This window comes from Somniosus microcephalus, chromosome 16, assembly GCF_052327205.1.
Source record: "Somniosus microcephalus isolate GS21.2 chromosome 16, FLI_Smic_1.0, whole genome shotgun sequence".
NCBI lineage: Eukaryota > Metazoa > Chordata > Chondrichthyes > Squaliformes > Somniosidae > Somniosus > Somniosus microcephalus.
This window is the reverse complement of record NC_141002.1, coordinates 80,211,409-80,220,162: the sequence shown is the minus strand read 5'-3', so window position 1 is coordinate 80,220,162 and position 8,754 is coordinate 80,211,409.

The following is an 8,754-nucleotide window of genomic DNA, read 5'->3' as shown; positions in this document are numbered from 1 at the left end:
CTGTTGCCTCGATCCATCCATCCTTCCATGTCTCCCATCTCAAACCTGTGCGGACCAGTCCCCTATCTCCAGCCACCAGACCACCTCCAGCCCCTCGACTAGTAGGGGGCCAGCCCAACTACACTGTCCGCCATCTCCTTCGCTCCCGCCGGGTCCACGGGGGACTCCAGTATTTGGTGGACTGGGAGGGTTACGGCCCCGAGGAGCGCTCCTGGGTTCTGGCTCGGGACATCCTGGATCCTGGGCTTATCCGGGAGTTCCACCGGCGCCAGCCAGAGGCTACTGTGGGTACGTCAGGTGCAGTCCCTAGAGGGGGTGGGTACTGTCAGGGTCCCAGCTACAAGTTCCTCTGCTGGCCGCCAGAGGGCGGTTTAGGAGGCCTCAGTACACTGCTGCCATGTCTCTGTACCTCTCTCCTCACCTGTGTCTCATTAGAGTAATTGTCTCATCAGAGTAATCAGGCCTGTTATTTAAGCTGACTATTTCCAGCCCCAGTCACTCAGTCTTGAGTTCTCATGCCTGCAAGTCACAGATTAGTTTATAGTCCTTGCCCTGCGTTTTGTATACTTGCTTTTGTTTCTTTGAATTGTTACTTTGATCTTTTGTTTGAAGAATTCTCTGTACGTCCTGTATTTGAAGAGCCTTCTAGTAAAGCATCTTTTGAGTTTTACTCCATCTCAAGTCTCTGGCTGTCTGTCTGCATTTGGGTCCACTACCACACCCGTAACAAAATCGTCCATTTTCTTGCCCTCATTTAGATCCTTGAGTTGGTTATTGAGCGTGGTCAGGCTGTAATGCACTGTACGCAAATGCTGCAACAACTGATTTGCCGTCCCAAGGAATCTCGCTGTGCTCCTACTTGACAAGTACAGCTTTTCTGAAAAAATGTATCGATAATTCAGCGTATATGTGTGAGGTAGTAAAGGCAGTACTCTAACCCTGCAGATTTAGTACACACAGTCCCAAAGGAGAACCCACTGAAAGCTGACCCGTACTTGATATAGCCTTCCCCACTGAATCTTCCAAAGAATCGTGACTCATGCAATTACCTGGCGAATGAATTCCTTCCCAAGAGCTCAGGAACATTTACTGAAGATACAAATAGTTACCAACAGATGGCAGCTCTACCCCCCCTTTAGCTTCTAACACTGTTATGTGGGTATTATTAAGTACTATAAGAAGAACTTGCAATTATATAGCACCTTGCAGATTCTCAATGTGTGCCAAAGTGTACCACAATCAATGACTTACTTTTCAAGTACAGTCACTGTTTTGCAGGTAAATGTGGCAGCCAATTAGTGCACAGCGATGTCCCACAAACAGCAAATGAAATAAATGATCAGATTGTGATTGACTGTTGGCCAGAATACTTGGAGAACTCTTTGCTTGTCTTAAAATGGCACCATAGGATCCTTTATGTCCATCTGAACAGGCAGACCAAGGCCTTGGTTTAAAGTCTCATCCAAAGGATTGTACCCCCTAGCACTGAACGGAACATAAGAACATAAGGAATAGGAGCAGGAATAGGCCACTTGGCCCCTCTAGCCTGCTCCGCCATTCAATAAGATCATGGCTGATCTTGGGCTCAAAGCCACTTCCCTGCCTGCTCCCCATAACCCTTCACTCCCTTATCTTGCAAAAATCTGTCTATCTCCACCTTTAAATGTATTAATTGATCCAGCCTCCACGGCTCTCTGGGGCAGAGAATTCCACAGATTTACGATCCTCTGAGAGAAGAAATTCCTCCTCATCTCAGCTCTAAAAGGGCGACCCTTTATTCTGAAACTATACCCCCGAGTTCTAGATTTCTCCACAAGGGGAAACATCCTCTCTGCATCTACCTTGTTGAGCCCCCTCAGTATCACCTCTCATTCTTCTAAATTCCAATGAGTATAGGCCCAACCTGCTCAACCTTTCCTAATAAGTCAACCCCCTCATCTCTGGAATTAACCTAGTGAATCGTCTCTGAACTGCATCAGGAAGCATCAGACTAAATGATGTCCTCAGCTCCTGGAGTGGGAGCTTGAAGCAGTAACCTTCTGACTGACTGTGTGAATGTTTTAAAGGGCATTACTGGAAAGGCAAAGAGACATCTGTAACTTATGAGACAATATTTCAGCACAATAAGCAGAAAACAATCTTTCTTCTGTCATTGGTGCTCTAGCGGGATTGCCAAGGCGCATTAGTGCAGGAAAGCAGTGTCCAAGTACTTAGGAGAAAAGACAAGGTAAATCAGGAAAGAGTGCTAGAGCTAAGACACTTAAAGGGTGTGTGGGGGATTGGTCCTGATCAAATGATTTATGAATGAAAGCTAAAAATGGGTCTGATAAACATCTTTGTGGAACATCTTTGTAGGATTTAGCAGTGTCTATGAAAGGTAATAATGGCACTACCTCAGGCAATCCATAATATATAGTTGTACATACTTTAGTCACGTTGACAGTTCGGTGACTGCTTCAGAAATTCTGACTGTCATTCGTAAAGGCCGTATGTGGCAACCACTCGTGTTTGATGCAGTCAGCATTTCAGGAGCACTGTCAATGCAACCATGTTTGCAGATAAAAATCAGTACCACTCGTGGACTCCCTCCAGTGCTGCTCTGGGACTCCTACCTTCTGATGCTCCTCCATTTTGTAAGCTGTTACACAGTGTTGGAAACTCTTACAAGGTCAGGGATTCCCACCACAGTTCAAGATTAGTGCAGCAACGGTCCTGGAGTAGCATTGTGGAGGGAGTCCAGGAGTAGAGCTGGTGGGGAGGGGAAGAGAGGAAAGCCTGAGAACGGCACTGGCTGAGGAGGGAATGGAGAGGGAAGCCCAAAAGTGGTGTTAGAATTAGAGAAGAAAGCAAAATGGTGCTGATGAGGAAGAGAGAAGAAAGCCAAGAGCAGGGCTGATGGGAGACAGGAAAAGAGGGAAGCAATGGAGGGGGGAAGGGAGAAATTCTGAGAGAAATGCTGGGTTGGGAATGGGATAGAGGGAAATGTGAGAGCAGCATGGAGGGGGGAAAGAGAGAAAGTCTAAGAGCAGCACTGGGCAGAGGGAGGAAAGCCCAAGTGTTAAACACTAGTTTGCAATCAAGTGATTCATAGTATGGTCAGGACCTCTGATGGCCTTTCTGAAGGTTGTCTGGGGAAAGTTTTCAGTTCTTTAATAGCTGATGTGGCACTCTGTTACCCTGTGGAGATTCCTTCAAAGATTGATCCTAAAGCACAGCAGTCACTGTCCTGTAATCCAAACAAGTATAACAAACTTTAGAACGTAGATTTGTTAACATATCACACATCGCTTTACTTGTTGCCCACATTTTTCATTAAAGAACAGAAGGACTGAAGCATCCCAAACAAGACTAAAGGGTCGATTTTAATTCTACCAGCCCGGCAGACAATGGGCAGGTGGGCAGTTAAAAACAAGCAAGTTACTTATTCGCTCAGATCCTGACCATAACAATCTGCAGGGTATGGCAGGAAGATGGGCCTAAAGCAGGCGGAAGCCTCATAAATTTATGCAATTGGGGGCCAATAAGACCCGAGAGGGAAGGCTGTCGCAGGCCTGCAGACAGAAGAGGCCCTCCTGGTAAGTCGAAAGCTTTTCTCTGTGGGGCCAAGAGGAGCAGGAATGCCCTACATGGAAAATCGCAGCAACTCCTGCCCCGGACTCCCCGCTTCCCTTCTCGCCTGCGAGACCCTCCCAAAACCCCATCTCTGCCACATACCCGGAAGCTGGTGGGTGGCCAAGGGTTGCCCAATCTTTGCCTGCCAGCAGCCACCCTGCACCCTATTCATGCCCCTACCAGCTGGGACGTGGACCTGTGAAAATTAAATGTGGCCCAGCAGATAAAACTGCAGTGGCCTCCTGCTGTCCCTGCCAGGTAGGAAATCAACTCACCGGAGAGCTTAAACACCGGAAATTTGGCTGAGTTAAAATCCACCCCATAGAAACTGTTTTTCTAAGTATTTTATCTACAATTGTAGTGAAGTTTACAATTCAGTTGAACCATATTGATGTGCATACACATTTTATAGTACAGAAAACATCCCTTTTGCTTACAAGGACATCTCCATTACTTGAAGTAAATGATCTATTTATCTCACATCTGTATCAGTGTCTTACCTCCTCCCTGGCAGTTTTATAAATCCCATTCTGTATCCAAATTTCAAGGTTTCGGCATATTGCCTGTTGCTATTTTGGATGCAACTGTTCCAGTTTTTGGAATGTTCATGCTATGTGTCAATTTTTTCTGGGTCCTGCTATTAGCAATATATTCATTAGCTATTATATTTCCTCTAAACAAATATTGCACTTGTATTCATTTGTATTGTGTCTGTTCAGAATAATATAATGATGCATATAGGGGGGAAAAATTCGGTTGGTTAGCGCCTCCCGTTAGCGCCTCCAGGGGGCGCTAACAACTTAGCACCCGAGCGTGGCGATTTTAGCGCCACTCGTGAAATTGACCAATCGTTTTGCGCTGGCGCTAAACACTACCGCCATGATCTCCTGTGCCCGCAGATCGTCACATCATGCAAGCGTGCAACGCCCCGGTAGCGTACCAGACCGGAAATTGAGTCGCACCCCCTGCCTTAGTGCCTGCTGCTAGGAACAACAGGTAGAGGGGAACGTTTTCAAGTCAGGAAGAGGCTGGGGGAGCGCTACTTAAAGGCAGCCGCTTCCTGCCTTTTCTTGTTGGCAAAATTTTTGGTACACGCAGGTTGAGAGGGATAGAGACGTCTGGAGCGATTTAACGCTGTCTTAAGGAGTTTTGGCCCTCAGCACCACTTTTGAGATTCCTAAGCACTGAGCTCTTCCCCTGGGCCTATCCATCTGGCTTCCATGGTAACTGACATCGCCTGAGCTTTGGTAGCGTTCTGAGGTAGCGCCTTGCTCCCCGACGTTAGCACCTTAAGAGAGGTGTGTAGTGCCTGATTTAGCGCTCAAATCACCTCCAGGGGCGATAGAGGCGAATTTTGCAGTCAGAGGTGATAATTAGCACCGGGCGCTAAACTTTGCGCCCGGCCGATATTAGCACCCCAAAATGGGCGATACCGAATTTTTCCCCCGTTGTCTGTTGAATACTTTACAGCATATAACTCTTCAGTATCGATAGAGCTTTATATGGACACTCATTTTATATTGAAAATTCTGCCAGATATTGAAAAAAATATGGCTTGAGATGTATTATCAACTTAAGTACATTGGTAATAATAAAGCCTGGCTCAAGTGTGATTTATAGCACTGGTGGGATATGCCATTCTAAAACTTGGAACAAGCAGTGTGACTTAAAATCATCGTATGTCCCTTTTAATAATTGACTCAATTAGTGTTTTTAATACTTATGCATTAAACAATAGGACAAATTTTACGAAGTCATGCTGTTTTCCTATCATGTCTAACCAACATTAGAATATGCAAATTAATGCTAATGCTGGTGTCAGCTGTGGCTCAGTTGGTAGCACTCTCACCTCTGAATCAGAAGTTTGTGAGCTCATAGCCCCACTCTAGAGATTTGAACACCAAAATCTAGGCTGCCTCTCCAGTGCATTACTGAGGGAGTGCTGCATGGCCAGAAGTGCCGTCTTTTAGGTGGACGTAAAAGATCCCCTGGCGCAATTTTTTCAAAAGTGCTGGGGGGTTATCTCCGTTGACCTGGCCAATATTCATCCCTCAACCAACATCACTAAAAAAAGACTATCTGGTCATCCTCACATTGCTGCTAGTGGGAGCTTGCTGTGCGCAAATTGGCTGCTGCGTTTCCTACATTACAAGAGTGACTACACTTCAGAAAGTACTTAATTGGCTGTAAAGTGCTTTGGAAAGCCCTGAGGCCATGAAAGCCGCTATATAAAGGCAAGTCTTTCTTTCACTGGCCAAAGTGTGCCTAGTGCCTGAACGTACACTTTCCATGGCAGTAAATAGACACAGAAATTACTGGCAACAGGTATTTCAATAATTCTTCACTATATATCTAAGGTCAAAGGATGCTAGTCATCATGGCACATTCATCTGAGCCACTGCCATCTGATAGCAATATCCTGAGTTTGACAATGACAACAACTTACATGTACATAGTGCCTTTAATGTAGTGAAACATCCCAAGGCACTTTACAGGAGTGTTATCAAACACAAAATTTGACAACAAGCCATATAAGGAGATGGTAGGGCAGATGAACAAAAGCTGCTGGGGCCTCATGCATTTCTTGCTGCCCCTGCAAGATCACCCTCTTCCTGAATGGCCCCCGAGGCTCAGCGTCTGCAAGCAGCTGAGCAGAGCTTGGAGCGTGCTGCACCCTCCGGCGAGGAGTCACCACTGCTGTCCCAGCCAACAATATCTGTTCTTGCTCACTTGTGAATTGTGATATACCAGGTGACAACTCTACTCTATGATGCAAAGGACCCACCGAGGTGTGCGTATCTGTGCTGGTGCTGGCTGCGCTTGGGTCTGCTGACGCTGCACCCTCAGAGGCTGGAGCTCAGGGAGGGTGAACTGGCGCAGCACCAAAGAGTCATGACAGCTGCCAGGGAACCTGCCGCACACATCCATAATTATCTTTTTATGGTTGCAGACGAGCTGCACATTGAGGGAGTGGAAGCCTTTGCTGTTCACAAACACTCCTGGGTTGTGATGGGCTGCCTTCATGGCCACATGTGTGCAGTCGATGATGCCCTGCACCCGTGGGAAGCCAGCCAGAGCTGCAAAGCTGAGCGCCCACTCAGTAACACTGGCTCCATCAGTGGCAACGTTGATATAATTGGTTGACTTGTGAAACATGACATCGGTCACCTGGGTGATGCATCTGTGGGTGGCCGACTGGGAGTTCCTGCAAATGTCTGCTGCAGATCCCTGGAAGGAGTCTGAGGCAATGAAGTTGAGGGCGATGCTGACTTTGACAGCCACTGATAAGGAGTGTCCACTAGGACCTCTGGGCAGCAGGTCTTGTTCCAGCAAGCTACAAATGTCAGCGATGACCTGAGCCTTCTTTAGCGCTGCTGCTCAGACATGTTGAGAAAGCTCATCCTCGGCCTGTATACCCTGTGTTGAAGGTATCGCCTCCGGCGTGCTGCAGCCCTGTGGTGCCCTCCTCTCTCTCCTGTGGAGCATCAGGTCATTGAGGAGAAGGCTGCTGTTGTGGTTGCTGCTGTTGCTGCTGGTATTATGGCTGGTGTTGTTGGTGGTGGGGCTCACCTTGGTCTGATTCTGATGACCAAGTTGAGACAGTATAAGCGGCACCCATGCTGATGTCGTAGATGACTTATAAAGTGGAGATCAAAGAGCCAATCCCTCAAATTTCTGATACTGAGTAGCAATGTGGTGAGAGTGGCTTCTGAGGTTGCAGAAATGACCTGCAAACTCCAGAAACTTACATCTGTGCACAAAATGGAACAGCCTTTCCCTTAGGTAACTACTGAGGTGTAAGGTGTGTGTATTTATCTGGTATTCCCAGCTGTCAATTAATGCCCTCGCACAATTGCCACTGAACTTCTGCCCCCAGCCCCCTTCACAGGTGAGGTTCCCGAGCTGCATGCTTCCCGTGGTCATGCCGTTAAATTCAGAAGCTGCATTTAAAAACCCTGTTAAGGGTCTGATAACAAGCATTTAATCAGTTGAATTAGGTCACTCGCCTCTCCCGATCGGGCTTGTGGCGCGCTGGCAAATGCGCCCAAGTTAAAGGCGCGAGGAGGCGGGATGACCCCAGGTTCCCGACGCGCTGCCTATTTTCACTTTTTTTTTACAGCCGACCTGCCTCCAATCCCGCAAGCTCAAGATAATAATCAAAACAAGGATGTGAGAAGATGCTTTACTTTGCATTTCTGATTATTTCTGTACACCAGACAAATCCAGTGGCGGGCATGACAGGGGGGGTCTAGGTGACCTTTAATTTCTTTCATCCCTTTATCATTTTCCTTGATGTCTTTTTTGTACGAGGTCCTTCAGCCTGGAACCATCTGCAGGCCTGCTATGATGCTATTAGACTGCTCAGCAGGAACGGATAACACCTTCTGTGGGGGCATCTACTGTGAAATGCCAATTTGTCCCACTCTCTAAAAAATGATTCATTTGTTGCTGTGTCCTACTTTACCTTCTTTTGCCTTTCTGGTCTGTCTTTTGCATTTTGATGAGTAAAACAAAAAGCATATGAGCAGGAGCCAGTTGCTTCAACTTAAAGGCAATCTTGCAAATTGACAAAGCTCAACAAATAATATGCAAGGATATCAGAATTACGTTTCCAGTCGTTTGCTTGCGTTTGTCAAGAGCGAATTTGAAAAAGTAGGCTCTTCCGAAAGCAGATGATGCACAAGGAAAAGAACCTTGATATCTTTGAAAGTGAAACGCTGACAACTGAATTGATGAAATAAAGTGTGATGACATTACATGAGTGGGAAAGTTCCTCAATGTAACTTGTTTTGTTTTACATCCAGAGTGGAAGCCTAGACAGAAAGCAAATCTGAGCTCTATTGCATCCACTTAAATGTGCCAGATGATTGAGTAACATTGGAAATTACCTCTGTTTGAAAATGCATTTCAGTTATTTTGCTTAGTCTAAAAGTCTAAGTAGAAGAGTTCCAAAGTGCTATAGCTTATTTTGTATGTATGGATCCATTAATGCATTTTCCAATCCACTTACCAAAGAAAAAACCCATTTCCAGTTCAGTAAAATTATATGTATTTGTATAAGTAAGTGTTACTTTCATTTCAACAGCCCAACTAGAGACATATTTGCAATACATTTGTGTTCATGTGTAGACATAGACCAAT